We start from the raw sequence: 16,081 nt of genomic DNA, 5'->3' as shown, positions 1-16,081 counted from the left end.
TATTTTTTGAATAATTTCAATATTAACCAGTATAAGATCCGTAAGTTCTATTTTTATCAAAGTTATTTTTTATTAATTTTCCTCTATAAATACAGCCATATTTATATTAGTGTAATATTGTTTTTAGGATATAATCATAGTTGCAGATACATATAAACAGCAAAACTTTATATTTTAAAACATGATTTTGTACACAAAGAAATGTCAGTATTGACTAATATAAGTAAGATTTGTAAGTTTTTTTTTATCGAAATTATTTATTCTTCTTTATATTTTTAAAGAAATATTGTTTCTTTCAACGTATTCGCGATTGCATATAATAAATACATGTAAATAACAAAAAAATTTGATGTACTTCAAGATGTGATTTTGTACACAGAAGTAATAGTATTAATACAAAAATCATAAACGTAAAATCATAGGTTATTTATTTTTCTCTATATTTATAAAGAAATCTTCTTTTTAGAACGTATTCATGATTGCTTATATGCAAATATATACAAATAACCAAGTATCTGCGTATCTTTCGAAGGCATACGCGCATCTTCACGTTGGCAGATATTCCGCAGCGACGTCGACGTCGGCAAGTTCACGATACTTCGCAGAAACTAACACGACGAGCAGAAGGAAGCCGCGTAGGAAGCGAAACGGTCGAAGGAGGCGGATGGTAAGACGGGATAAGCAGATATTAACCGAGTTTACGGTGGCGGCGGGTGGTGGGTGGCGGGTGACTTTGGGGGTGGGAAAGAGGAAAAGGACACTGCGTAGCAACCAGAAGGGTTTGCTCGCGGCTTTCCTTCCGCCGGTTTCCTCCACACTCTCGTGTTGCGAGGCTAAGATGGAGAAGAGGAACGCGCGCCTTAGCCGCCGTCGCCGTTTCTCGCCGTCGGAAACAGGGAACCGGGCTTCTCTTATCTCGAGTCTGCAAGACTGCCTCCGGTAATACCGTGCGCCACTAGAAACCCTTACGAGCGACGAGAACCCCGTGAAATATCGCTAAACGGCTTGGTACCCTTTTCCCACCCACCTCTTCCACTTCGATCTTCCACGAGCGATGATCATCCACTCCCGCCTTTTCGAACACTTTATGCCGACGACCACCCCTCCGCACGTGCACCGTAACCTTCTCCTGTAGGAGGATGATATTCACTCTCACCGGCGAGATAATATTGCGTCAATGACAATGGACGTCACGCGATTGTCAGCTGTCAGTCCTAGTATAGACCGTGTTCCAAAATTTACTGCCAGTATACTGAAAATCTATAGTTTACGTTACTGGCAGTAAATTTTAAAACACAGCCATAATTTCCTCTCGTTCAATGATAAATATATCAGTACTTGTAATCAGTAAATCCATAAATATCAGTGCACAGTAAAGAAAGTTACATTCTTTTATAAGAAAGATTCTACTTTCGTCCTCTTATGTTTCGAAATCTAATTCGTTAATATTCGTTAATATTTAATTTTTCCGCAATAAAATTTTACAATGAAATTTAATTATTCATGATTCTGTAACGATATGTTAAAATATGTTTCGCTTTGTTCCTCAACTTTTAAAAATTTTTAACTCTTGCCTTTTAGCGCTATATACCTATAGTTGTCGATTATATCTTCAATCTTAAGCTTTTCGGAATTTAGATTTACTGACACGAGCATCTTCGCGTGGGACACGAAAATGGGTAACAAGAAAACGTCGAGGAAACGAACGAGCGCGCTTCATTATACGCGACGCCGACACGCTTCGTTTGTCCCCGGAAGTTGTGCTTCAGGAGGGGTGACGTCGACACGAGGGCCGAAGAGGAGGAGGGTGAGATGCGAGGAAGAGGTAGAACAGAAGGGAGAGTGAGGTGTAAATGGGAAGCCAGGGTGGAGGGGTGGCTTGAATTAATACAATCACGCGGGGGTGGCTCACCACTCGCAGTCCGTGGTAAAGAGGGTGAGAAGCAACGAGAGATAACCACCCCTTTGCTTGTCATCGAAATTATACGCTGCCAACACTCGACCTCGTTTACCATGCCGACTTTCTCTCCTCCTCCTTTATGCGATCCGTCTTGCTTATGCTTCGTCTTTCCCTTGATAGATAATTATATTTTCGGTAGTTAAAAATACTTGTAGGTATATCAAGACATTAAATCATATTTGGAAATTAAAAGTCAAGTACGTCAGTAACAAACATGCTTAACAATTTCAGTAAAGTTTCATTATAATAATAAATTTTTGTCTTTAATTTTTTTAGACTTTTAACTAGTTATTGCGATCATATTGAAATCGTAATGTCGTAAGCAAAAAATAACACGTTGAAGTTTCTTGCATTTGTGAATAAAGAGAGAATTTGGATAAACAAAATAATAATAGTTTTAAAACACTTGTAAAAGTAAGCAGAATGTATCTTTACTCCTCTAACAGTCAGTATAAAATAGGCGTAAAAGCATGAAATGAAAAACAAAGCCTTTATTTCACGTGCCTTTCATGATTATTTACTGACAATCAAGGAAAGTAAAGATACTTCTGCTCATTATTATAAGTGTTTTAAAACGATCTCATTTTGTTTTATAAATATTCTTTATAAATGACATGCAAGAAATTTCAACGTGTCATTTTTTGCTTATGTCGTCACAATTCCAATATGACCGCGGCGACTAGTCAAAAGTTTTAAAATTCCGATTTCGAGGGTTTTAATTATATACATCTATAGAACAAATTTTTTAATTATAAAAAATTGAGAAAATGAAGATATAACTATCCTTGAAAAAAAAGTGAAAATATTTCACTTCTTGAAAAAAGAGTACAAGAGCACTCTTTTTAGAGTCTCACTTTTTTTCAAGGGTGGTTGCATTTTCACTCTCTTGGAGTGAGATTTCACTGTAAGAAATTTAGAGCGTGCCTCATTACTATTTTGGAAAAATTATGTGGCTTGGCGTATATCATCGGAGCATCGAAAATGCGCTCACCTTGTGGAAACCGAGCGAGTGCGAAAGAAACATTTCATTCCCCGTGGGAGTGCGCGCGAAATCGGGTTACGGGGGTTTTTAATAAAATCAGACGCCCGCCGAGGCGTGTCAAATGGAAATATGCACGTTCGGCCGAGAGATTTTGCGGGCGGGGTGAGGCCTGCTCCGTTTGTAAAACGGGGGTGCGACTCGATAACGATGGAATTCATCCATCCATTCATCCATCCTGCCGCGCGGAGGTGGGTACACTACGGCGCGGAGAGAGCGACGAAAAGAAAATTTTTTTTCCTTCTTCGTTTCCTTCCGCTTCCATGGGCCTGTATCGCAATCAAGAAGACATGGAGCGAATTAGCAATTCGGTTTCGCGCGAGATTTATCCCCGGACAGTTCACGTGCGAGGAGAATTTTTCACGAAAGTATTGGTGCACCGCATCTGTCCACCCATAGATATTTAGTAAATATTCTTAACCATTTTATTAAATATCCAAAAATATGTCGTAATTTTTAAGTGTTCGCGCATGGAGAGAATGTTTTCTTAGAATTTACTCTGAAAATATGACAGTCGTGGGATAACATTGTATTTCGAAGAATTTGTATGTAAATCTCTCATTCATTAATAAAACTACAATAAGTATAAAATAACTTTGATCAATTTTTTAATTGAAGTGCATGGTAAAAATATTCAAAATATTGTATTGTATCACAACTACCATATTTTTAGGGTAAATTTTAAAAGAAAATTCTCTCCTTGCGGTATCTTTTAATATATATTTTTAGTGGCAATAAACAAGTCATACAATGTAAACATAATAAATAATGATATCGTGATTATGACGTTAAATAAAGAAGAAATCAAATCGTACGTGTGCATTTTCTGAAAAAAATCATATCTCCATTGTATTCTTAAAACTTCTGTTAATAAGTTCTGCTAAAGGAAACATAAAAAGCATTTTTTTTTTAAAAAAAGATTAGTTACACATACCTGTATTTGCAAAACAAACTTTATATATTGCTTTATCTTTTGCTTTTCCCGCCCTTCATCTCCAGAGATAATTCCAAGAGAATTCTGGTTCTTTATTTTGTAGAAATGTGGCTATTTTGATAAGAATTAATATTGCCCTGCTTCGTTTAACTCTATCGAAAGCTTTATGATGATACGAGTTTGGTGTTATCATCAAAACGGATGTCTTGGTTGGATAAGAGTTAAAAAGCTTTTTCACTTCTTAAAAGTATCACCTTTCCAATTCTGCGATGGAGGACGGTAGGGTTCATCATGTGTCGAACTGTGTCACGGTGAAGCCGTGCGGAGTACATGGCGCGAAGTCGATAAACGTGACAAATGCGAGATACAACCCGGACGCGGTGCCGAAGAAGGCGTCGAAGTTGCGCCGCGAACACTTATGGGACGCCGTTCGTTTTATGGGGCTTCTTATCGGTCCGCTGCCAGACCATAAACGCATTTTCGATGTATACAAGGCGACGCGTTTACTTGCTGGTAAGTCATATTCTTTTTTCTCTCTTTTTTTCTACGGAGTATCTTCAAGAAGTAAATACGCGGACTACTATGCGTATCGTGAGAAATACGTTCGACTGAAAAGTAACGTAAATTGTAATGAAATATTAAATCGATATATTTAATTAACCTCTTCTCATTGACGAATTTTTAAAATTAAGAGGTAAATAAAATTTTAGTACCACGTGATTAAAAAAAAAATGACAAATATTATATCTGGCTGTGGTGAATATTTATTTACCATATTTTAAAAATTCAAAACTATTGTAAAATTAGACGTACACACGTATAACCATTTATTCAACAATTTTATCAACCATTAATATCTGAGATTAATGGTTGATAAAATTGTTGAAAAATAAATGGAATAATGCTGCGATTTTATGGTACGCAAAATTATTATTCTGTATGTTTTAATATTTGTTATTGTATACAGAAAGTATTTTTATATTAAAACAAACTATTGTAAATTATTCGTATAACGAAATTAAATTTTTTACTTTTGAAGTAAAGGATCTCTGTGAAAAATTACACACGCGATATGTTTAATGGATTATATTATATTTATTATTTTTCAGGATTATATGCTCCTTTGACTAATGCTTGTTTGCAATTAATTTGTTAACGTTAAAATAAGAGACGATATTAACGAATATTTAAAAAAGCAAGATATTACGAAATATCGAAAAATCGCTAATCAAATTACTTTTGGATATCTATAATTATTTGATATAGATATTTAAGAATATTCCCCGTATTTTTGCTCCGTACTTTTACTACATACTTAATAAAATCGTAGAGGGATATGTAAGGGGAAACACGTAGAACAGGAAGATTGAACAATCGCGAGAAACGGGTTCTGGAGATTAGATATCCGGTGCCGAAAGCTCTTTGCTTTTGGACTTTTTCTCTTCCGACTATATAGAACTCGATCTCCGAGTTTCACGAAGCTCATCAGTCGCTACCGCCGTCGCACTCCTCCGTCTCAGATCTCTCCCCTTAGACATCGTGGTCCTCTTATCAGCGACTTGCAGGTTATCACTGGCGGTCGAAGGTTATGAATTAAAAGATGAAAAAAAGGCGGGAGGAGGGATAACAACCGCCATCGTCCCGCCGTCATCTCGGCTTCGAGAGTGAAGTGTGATCGCGACAGAGAAAGGAGAGAGAGAGAGAGGGGGGAGGGGTAGAAAGGGGGATAAAGAGGGACAAAGACAGAGAGGGAGAAAGCCGTCTGTCGTCTTGTATATCTACCCTCGTACGGTGGAAATTTCGCTACGGGGGTGATTTTCTGCGGGGGATGGCCAGCCCCGTCCCCGCTTTAAACCTGATTGGATTCCGCCGCCACCGCCACCGCCGCCGCCACCACCTCCATCGCCACCGCCACCGCCACCCACGCGAACCACCTCTGCGCGTAACTTCCTTCCCCATACCCTCACCATTTTCTGCACCCTCACATCTTTCGTCTCGTTCCCTTTCGGCTTCCTCTCGCGTTCACTCCACGTTCGCCTACACACTCGGATAACAGATTGCGCTTATGTGTTTATGTGTGTTCGTATATATATATGTGGATGCGTGCATAACGCAATCCTTCTCTCCGCGTATCTCCGCATTCTCGCCGAATCGCGAAGACCTTCGATATCTTCGTTGGCCGCTTTGGAAATTTATCTACATGGCGGAGTGTTTTCGAAGCCTTAAAATCAATAGTAGCCATACCTCTTTCGAAAATTTAAATTCTTGAAAATTAAATTTATGAGATACGTATGGATGTTTACAATCCTTGTCCTTTTGAACATGATGAATTATTTCTTTTGACGTTGAGAAATTTGTAAAGCCTAAATTATATTAAACAATCCATATCCTCTAATCATAATTATTTGGATAATTTAAACAGTGTTCATCGGTGTTTTAAATTAGCGTTCACATCGTTATACAATGATATAGATCTCTCAAGTCATAAATATAAATGTTATACTTATTTTAACAAATGTAGTACTTTATTATTTTACTACAAATTTGTGGATTTACTTTTCGCAGATTTTCTTTCATAAACTTTGGCAAATAAATTCAATTCTTTAATGCGAGTGACTCTCATGCTATTTTTTTCCTACTGAACTGCTTATGTAAATATAGCAGAGGAAATTTATCTCATGCTGAGACGACTAATAAAAAACTCGTAGGTAGGATGTTATGCTTTCGTATCACCTCTCTTGAAAAAAATAGAAACAGGAGCGCGTGAGAGAGAGAGAGGGGGGGGGGGGAGGGGGGAGGGGGGGGGGGGGGGGAAGGAGAGAGAGAGAGAGAGAAAGAGAAGGAGAGAAAGAGAGAGATGGGCTCTCATCCGAACTCCTCAAAAATACACATGTCGAAACGTGCGCGCGCGAAAAGTAACGCAGCGCGGAAATCGTACTCGGACCATTGAACAACAGCGTGGCTTGTAATTCGACGCGCGGATTAATGGCGCGTATGCCTGCTGGATCGACGTTCTCGTTTCTCGTAGCATCGTTCGACATGCTAATAACAGCGGCGTTCACGGCGCCCGTTTGCGAATCGCTACGGCCGAAGCGGCGCTAACGACCGCTGCGTCGAAAACAAAATTGACGACGGGTATGATCCGGTGGTCTCGAACGTCCGCTCGGCGAAATTCGATGTTATGTGCGGAATAACGAGACGCTCTTATACTCGGACGATAAATCTCATTCGCGCAGGACAAAACTGACTGTCACGGTCGCAAATACTCGTCATCTGTTACACTCTCTTTATCGTTCAGTTACTTGAATAGGAGAAATCTTGTGCTACGTAATTAATTTTATCTTCATTTAACATATTAAGAAGGAATTAAGGAAAGGAATAATGTTAATTTGGCTTTTTATTCTCTTACGTAAGTATTAATATTATATCGTTATTGAGAATTTTTATAGTATTATATTATATTATTATTGAAAATATGTTATATATAATACATAATGTATTATTTAATAATATTATTCAATTATATCAAGATTATACTGAGATATGTATGTATAAAGAATCGAATTGTTTAATAAAACATATACATTAATAAATTATTAAGAATAAGTTCGTACTGAAATGTACAAAGTGAATTCAATTTAGGTTTCTTTTTTAAGACAGACCATTTTTAAATATTTATATAATTTTTTTATTATACAAAAATTTCAGTAAAATCAGAATTCAAATAAAATTAAAACTTTAAACTTACAGATTTGTACAATTCATATTTAACTTTGGGTTTTGGACGTGGAGTTTTTGGAATTTTTGCCATTAATCTTGACCAGTTATGTTGTTTTCAAAAAAAGTAAATAAATAAAATTTGAATCAATTTGATTACAATCAATCGTGCAAAATGCAAAAAATACAGCAGCAAGTATATGTACACAGCGGATAGTATTTATTTTTATTTTTCTTTTTTCCATATCTAAAAGCACAGAGATTCTATAAGCTAGGACTCCACATCCACTAATTTGTAATATCCACAATTATAAAGGGTTGACATGATGACGGGTGCGTTTGCAACCGACGCACATTTACTCGACTGACAGAAACTGTGGCAAAAACAAATTCCGTGGGAGGGACGGACGTGGGTCGGTGCGACGAGCTCGATAATCGTCGCGAATCGAGCGTGGATAATGACAAGAGAGAGGACCCCGGGAACGATAAATCTCAGCGGAACGACGTGACCCACGGACAATGGGTCGCGATGGGCGTGACTACGTCGCGGGGCCCGTTTCTCGTTTCCGTCGCGCCTCGGCGCGATGGAGATGTCAGGCATTGTGAGATTCGTCGCGGACCGCTGTCTACTTCCCGTGTTGTATTCGCAAGTCAAGCTGGCCCTAACTGTTGGACGTGTTTGTTACGATTATGCGCGCACGCTAGGCTATGTTACCGGCGCGTGTTACGTGCGGTCGCAATGACTATTTCTTCATTGATGCCGGCGGGAACTCGAGAGCGAGACGAATGCGACTTACGGTGACGAACGGGATTGATGATGACTCGTATCGAGAGGACGACTTGTGATCGAGTCATCATAAGGCAACAGAGCGCGTAGACCCTTTCATCTTATTTAGAAAAATCATATAATCTTTTTCTATAACAATCATAATATAAACTATAAATGCCATTCTTTTATTATATGAATATACCTTTCCTCAGGCTTTAGAAATATTGAAAATATTCAAAACATTGAAAATTCGTTTTAATTTTTTATTCAATTAGTTTCAATTGATTTATTCAATCAATTTTGAAATTTTTAAATAACATTTTTTATAATATTACGCATCAGTTCACGAAAACTTTTTTCTATTTTTCATTTTTTAAAAATTATAACAATAAAAGAATGATATTTAAAAAAAAACGCAATTTTTATATTTAAATGTTTTTAGTTTTGTAAAAGATAAAATTAAAAAAAAATTCCTTCCGTGTGAATCGAAAATGATAACTGTAAAATGTTTTTTAATGCATAATTGTTTATTTCAGATAATTATTAATTTTTGCCATGTAAGCGCAAACAGCAATAATTATTTAGGACACCATTATTGTTTATTACTTCAATATTTTTGTGACAATTTTGTATCTGAATTTTATTTTTAAAAATGTATTTTTTCAATAAGAGCATTTTCTATTTATTTATTATTTAAAAAAAATTTATGATGTTGAAAAGTATCCTATTTTTTATTTATTACATTCCTAATAATACTTATTTGTTTTAATGGTTTATTATTACACTCCTAATAATACTCTTATTTAAATAATAACTTTAATTTTTTTAATATTTAAAATTCTTAGAATGTCGAGTTATATTTTCTTTGTATATAAATTACGTAATGATCCTTGAAAATAACAGATGAAAGGAAGTAGACATTTTCTGTCCCCAATATTCTTTTATGCGGTACTTAAGAATTCTTGCGCGTATTTGTTACACGCACGCATTCACCACGTAAGAGAATGTCACAGTGCTCGATTTCATTAACGTCCGTCGAGTCACGAGCTCGATTGTCGATCGGTTATAGTTAGCGATCGTGTGGTATCTCGTATCACCGTTACACTTATTTGCCTCGACACCTTTTTGCTTCGGCACGATTCTGTCATTTCCATGAAAAGTTACTCTCGTAAGACGACTTATCGCGCATATACACACATTGGACAAGAACATAAAGTTTACGTTTACTTTTCATACCTGTTAATTTTTACATTTGAATCTGTCAAAATATAAATGCTGAATGGGTTTTTAACATCCTGTACTTAAAGTGTATTAAAATTATAATAATTGAGGGGATAGGCGGAATAAAGCCCTAATTACCAAATCTTGATTTTAATAAAAATTAAAATAACTTGCTACTTTTTTATTATACACAAATGAGTACAATATCAAATGAATTTATGTAATATCTTTAAGAAGTTACATATTACAATACTTCTCTATTACGATCAATATTATATAAGAAAGCTAATCTCTGGAAAAAGCTGACAAATTCTCATGGCTATTAAACAAGTATCATAATCATTATTTATTATCGCGCAGGAGTATCTTTTATCAAAACATTCTTACCCTCTGTTATAGTACGTCTAATTTTCGAAATAAATCTTTCAATAACGTTTACGATTATCATGTAGTTTAATAAGAAAATAAGAGTACACGAGCGAAGCGACGCTCTGAGAATGAGAAATTTGTGATTGGGAGGGTGAGCCACCCAGAAGCGTAATATTACCCCGAGAACCTATGAAGCCTCCACCGCTCACGGACGAGACGGACGATGCGATGGACGGATCTCGACGAAGCGAGCCATAGGCATCCCAAGGCACAAAAAAGTTCGCCGTAGAGTATTGGATGACCCGACGTCGACCGGTCATGCGACAGACTGATCGAGATACTTTATACGAAGCTGCGATATTTTCCAAGCAGGCGACAGACGACGAACGATGGGAAATGGACCACCGTGAAGCATCGAAAGAATGGGTACACCTGTGCACTGTAACAGTTTGCCATGATTAAGATCAAAAGTGCACGTGAGAACGTTTATAATATTTTTAAGAGGAAAAGAATATAATTACACAGAGATAGATGTATAAAGGTAATGAAAAGATTATTTGAATTTTGAAATCTTTAAGAATCATCAACAAAAGATTATAGAAAAGCAAATAATTCAAATTGGACTCTGAAAATATTAGAACAAATAAAAAATAGAGTAAAAAAACGGGCAATTAAGAGCCTTAATACGCGGTAATTGGTGCAATTATTATATACACATATATATTTCGATTGTATCTATTACATAATATACAAAACTGAACGTTTCGGATATGTTCAAGCCATCCTCAGCAGTTTCCAATTATAGCAATAATTGATAACGATCCAATGTTCATAACGTCAAAGAAATCGAGTACAGCAAGCAAGTCTCACAAATTACCACATCTGGAGTGTGTGTAACCGTCAGCTGATTAACTAAGTGCAAGCTGAATTACAAATAATATTATTAAAAAGACAGTTACTAAAAAGAAAAAATAACAAAAACTTATCTACTGCACACCATAACTGCACAATGATATAAATTAAATAAATTAAAATTGACAAAACAGAGATAAAATCAAGTTAAATTTTTTGTAAGAACATAACGTTCGCAGTGTCAAAAGCAGATTATAGAAGTTAAAAAGATTAGAGAAGTTAAAAAAAATAAGTATCCCATAGAGCATAAAAGCTTACAGTAATATTTCTGCAATATTGCTGTAATGTTACTGCAACATTACTGGAACGATCTACGCTGTGCGAGATGTAATTTAATAACAAAATAATTTTTATGCGCATGTCATTGTTAGATAAAAAAATTTAAGAGAAGTAATAATTGAGTAACGATGAGTTATTGATATTCTTAACAGTATAAAGATTGTAATTTAATTTTAATTAATATCAAGAACCGCTAGATTCTGTGAAGGGACGAATATAGGCGTACCAGTTTGATATACTTTGATACTTATGAGTTACTCGCTTAGATAAAAGTAAATGCACCTAAAATCCTTTTTCAGCATGACGTTTTATTTTTGTACTTTCGTCTGACGCACTTTACTCACCATACGGGTGAACAGAATCAAACGGGATGCACGCAAAAGGGTCAAAATGTAAGTCCCGAAATACTCCTTTGCGTCTTTCGTCGCAGAAAACGAATGGTCGGAGCTAATTATATCGCGTGACGGCTCGAGCACTTAGTACTGTCTCTAATTACATTTCTCGTTTCTTCACTTTGAAATTGAATTACTACTGGAGAGAGCGGTTTCCTCTTCTTTTTTTCTTTGTCGCGTAAGGGCGGATGGAGCGACACGTTGGTTCATTTAAGGGTCTTCATTTCGAATTGCATACTTTTGCCACCACTCGGAAGCATGCACACCCTCGTGCTGGTTATCCCTCTCGCAGGCATGACGATGTGAAGAAAGCGACGTATTTATGCGCGCTTACGTCACAGATCTGAGAGACGAGAGACGAGACTTTGACGCGTCGCATCTGCGGTTACCCAAGAACATCCCGCGGTGAGATATCGTGGAAATAGGAGGAGGACTTTGCGTTAGGTACTCTTATAATCCCTTCGCACGCTGCGAAGGGTGCAAAGACACGTTTGGTAACGCGATTTCGAGTGGAGCCCGGGATTTTAAATCCGGAACTTACCTATTCAAAGACACCCCCTCAAGCCTCCCTTGCTCCCCCGTCCTTCACTCCTTCCTGATCCGCGTGTTTCACGGGGTGGTTCTTGAACCAAGCGTTTCAAATGCGTTGGAAGCGACCAGCGTTGAGGCTGTTCTCGTTTGCTGTGCATTCACCGTTTATTATACAAGCTTTTAAATATATTTCGATGGTTTATAAACACGAGCTATTTCAGTGAAAAAGATATACCAAATTAAGCACAGTTTTGCTGTTTAATATCGCAGAGCATATTACCTTGCTTGTAAATTTCTACGTATAGAGTGCCTCTTATGTATATCTATATAATGATTATATATGTATTTGTATGCATATTTAATCCCTATTCTATTATCAGTAAGCTGAAGGGTCATCTGTGCACAAAAAAATAAAACGAACTCTCGTATCTGTAATAAGGGACGGATTAATACCCTTCAAAGTGGGGTACTCGATTTTAATCCTCTCTTATCCTACGCTTTTTCTACTCTCTTTTTCTTTCCCTCCCTTCGTTCAATCCCCGGACCATGGTTCATCTTTTTCACTCTTTCACATCGCGACTCGGGCCTTTTGTCAATGACGACACGAATCCCACAACAGCGGTCGAAAGTCTTCATTGTGATTTCTCGCGCGACACATCCGCCCCCATGTTCGCGCGATCCCTCTTCAGCTTTATGGGAAAACTCTCAACGTCGTTTCTTGGATTTCTTGGGAAGCGATCGAATGGTGTTCTCCTCGCTTTCAGTCCATACGAGAGACAGGTGGCAGATACTTTGGCTTTTTGGCTACTCACGTCGTTTCATCACAATAGGCCGCATGTCTTCTGCGTGCCATCGCGAGTTTCTTGCACGCAATTGCACAAAATGAATAATGAGGCACAATTTTTATCGCATTAAATCTTTAACAGAATTAAATACAACCTTAAATATGTAAAAAGGAACTTGTTATTTATAGAAGTTGGTTTGTCTACCAACATCTAAAAAGCTAGTGATACCCAAATAAATAAATTATACTACAACAAAGAAATGATTTTATTAAAGAATCTAAAAATTTATAGATATATTGATACATATCTGAAAATAATTATATTGGATTATTAAAATTATTATGTAAATTACTTACAAACATCTCAAACAATACATAAATTCGATACTTAGCTGTTTTGTAGAATTATCATTTAAATTATCAATAATCACAATTTGTATATATAGTTATAGAGATTATTATTATGAAGTTAATATAGAAATTATTGTTGAATGAATTACCTGCTGCTGAACCAAATAAACGTGTCGAACAATGACATTTAAAATCGAAACTCGACATGACACTAATTTCTCCTTTATCATTCCTACAGAACTCTCAGAATTCTTCGAAAAGAGTTCCTAATATAATCGGAAGAAGAAACAAAGGATGAGCTTCTCGGCTCCGATAAGAATGCCGAGTATGCGACGTATTGAAATTTCCGTTGATTTGCCAAAGAGTGGCGTGAAATGAAACACGAACCAACTACACGAGCTAATAGTACCCAGCATCGGCATACACAGATATGTGAATGATCGATACGTAGCCCGGGAAAACGCGCGTTCCAGCATCCGGAGCCTTCGCATACCGGCCGTAGGGCAGCATCACGCAGAATGCTTCGTGGCATCTGGCCGAGAGTGCGAGTCGGGCATTGTGATTCGTGCATAGTTCGCATTTCGTCAGTACATTTTCGGACCTCCGCTCTCTGACCAGGAACATGATTAGTGTGCGCACACTTGACCTGGTCGACCCATTGTATGTCGGTGGGGAAAGGGGAACTGAGAAATACTATTATACCGATACTACTGTGCACGCGGAGTCCCCATTATTCGATGCTGCCGAAATACGCGCAGGGTGCCTTCCTGTTCTCCGGCTTTATTACAATCTTTCTCAACAGTCCTCATACAAATATACCCGTGTCTTTGGCCATGTACGATTATTGGAACCGATCATGAGATTTATGAGAATATTTTAGGGGAAAGGTCGTTATGTGTACATCTTGTACGGGAGAGGGAGTTCGGTCAGGCATTTCGTAAAAACACACATACATATGCGCACACGTCCAAAAAATTTTGAATTTAAACATAAAATAGTCTGATTTGAATTATTTTTTTAGGAAAACAAAAGAAAATATAATCTTTTTTCTAGAAATGCATCGGATATCCGGGAAATATCTGGTATTATCCAGTACCTTTTTACTATTCGATCGGATAGCCGGATATCATATTAGTATCCGGTAATGTATAATATATCCAACTAAAATTTTATATTGAAAGTTTGTATCATTAATGTCGAATTTTATTCTTTTTAGCTGAACTTCTTATACGGTTCATCTTTCCTCTTTTTTTCACGTTGGAAAGATAAAGAAAATGATTATCGCTATTTTCCTCTTACTTTTTTTGAAAGCTAACCGGATATCTGAGGAAATATTTAGTACCCGGTTGGATAATTACCCTATCAGATATCCGATTTCAGTAATTTTACGATCTGGTGCATCTCTGCCTTTTCTTTTTAATATATTTATAAAAATCTTTTTTTGAGAAATACTTAAAAAATTTAAATTTATTGTTAGATAATATAACATATTATAGGACGGTATATGTGATAACACAAACTATAGAAATCAAAGCCTTAAACGGTCTAGCTTGATCTTAAATGCTTGTATGATTCTTGTGTGAATTTATATACTACGTATGTAATCCCCAGAAACGCACGAAATGATTTTTCGATTTTGAAAACGCTAACTCTACTAAACTACCGCAGTAATATCACGATTTAAATTGACTAGCAATTTAACAAATATTTGATACTTATTCGCATCTTCGAAACGATCTTAATAATGTTGAATAACATATTCAAATCTGTAAATAATTAATTCTTATTGCTGTTAAATTTTATAGAGTCAAATTAACTTAATGTGTCATCACTGCTCCTACTCAATAATATTGTTATTTTTTACTAAAACAATGATTATATTTAACACTATACAGTTATATCAATTTAACATTATATAGTGTCAAATTTAATTATCATTTTAGTTAAAAATAACGATATATTTATTAGGAGCAGTGGCGACTCACATTAAGTTAATTTGACCCTATAAAATTTAACAGTGTGTTAGATACTTTAAAGAGAGAGAGAGAGAGAGAGAGAGAGAAAATATTATTATTATTTCTTTTTTATAAGAATGCAAAAGATTCGACTGTGATATAAACATCGTTTAAAAGAGAGAGTCGTCGCGTGAACTCCAGAGACAAACGAGCCATGGCCGAGGACGTTATCGGGGTAATTTTCGCGGGGCTCGCAGTAAACTACCGAAATGATGGATCGAGCCGGGAGCGGAACGAAGCGGGACGGCCGCGCCGTTCGGGAGGAGAGATCGGTAATGTGTGTGAAATTTTTGAAAGCCACACGGTAAGCGCTCTCGTTCGGCCGTTGGTCGACGCTCGGGGATGCTCGGGTTAGGTGCACACGTTGCTCCGACAATTTATGGCGTTTTGCGTATCTCTTCGTCACGTGCGCGTTACGCGCCCTCCTGCACACCTATGCCCTCTTTCTCTCTTCCTCCCTCTGTCCATCCATTTCGCCCTTTCGGTGCGTTCGCCACCCTTCATACGTCTCGCCCCGTATCCTCAGCCACCTCTCGTCGCTCCCTCTCGGCTCGGCTGCCGAAATCGCGTCAGCATTTAGCGTGCAGTATATTAGGCAAAATACAGGCGGATATCCTCTCACGGGCCATTACTGTTACCTTTGATCATCGCATGACCGGAGAGTGGTTAACGCTGCGTCATCAGAGCATGAATTTCTCTCTATCTGCCCGGTATAATTTACAATCCGTGCAGCAACGGCCCTCTCGCCAACTAAGTCCACACTCACGCGGAACCCCCCTAGACATCCACCACTCTCTCCCTCTCGTCC

The 16,081-nt window shown here is 37.2% G+C and overlaps 1 protein-coding gene across 1 annotated transcript in view; it reads left to right on the top strand.

Annotated features, from left to right (window-relative positions):
• The first annotated feature begins 620 nt into the window (after positions 1-620).
• Positions 621-16,081, top strand: part of LOC108761146 (paired box protein Pax-6) — a 120,102-nt gene continuing 104,641 nt past the window's right edge. Inside the window, exon 1 of the mRNA XM_018507526.1 lies at positions 621-667. The gene's annotated coding sequence lies outside the window, so the exon portion shown is untranslated. The remainder of the gene's footprint in view (positions 668-16,081) is intronic.

Source organism: Trachymyrmex cornetzi, unplaced genomic scaffold, assembly GCF_001594075.2.
Source record: "Trachymyrmex cornetzi isolate Tcor2-1 unplaced genomic scaffold, Tcor1.1 scaffold24, whole genome shotgun sequence".
Taxonomy (NCBI): Eukaryota; Metazoa; Arthropoda; class Insecta; order Hymenoptera; family Formicidae; genus Trachymyrmex; species Trachymyrmex cornetzi.
Note: the sequence above shows the minus strand (reverse complement) of the source record. Positions and strands in the feature narration are given on the sequence as shown.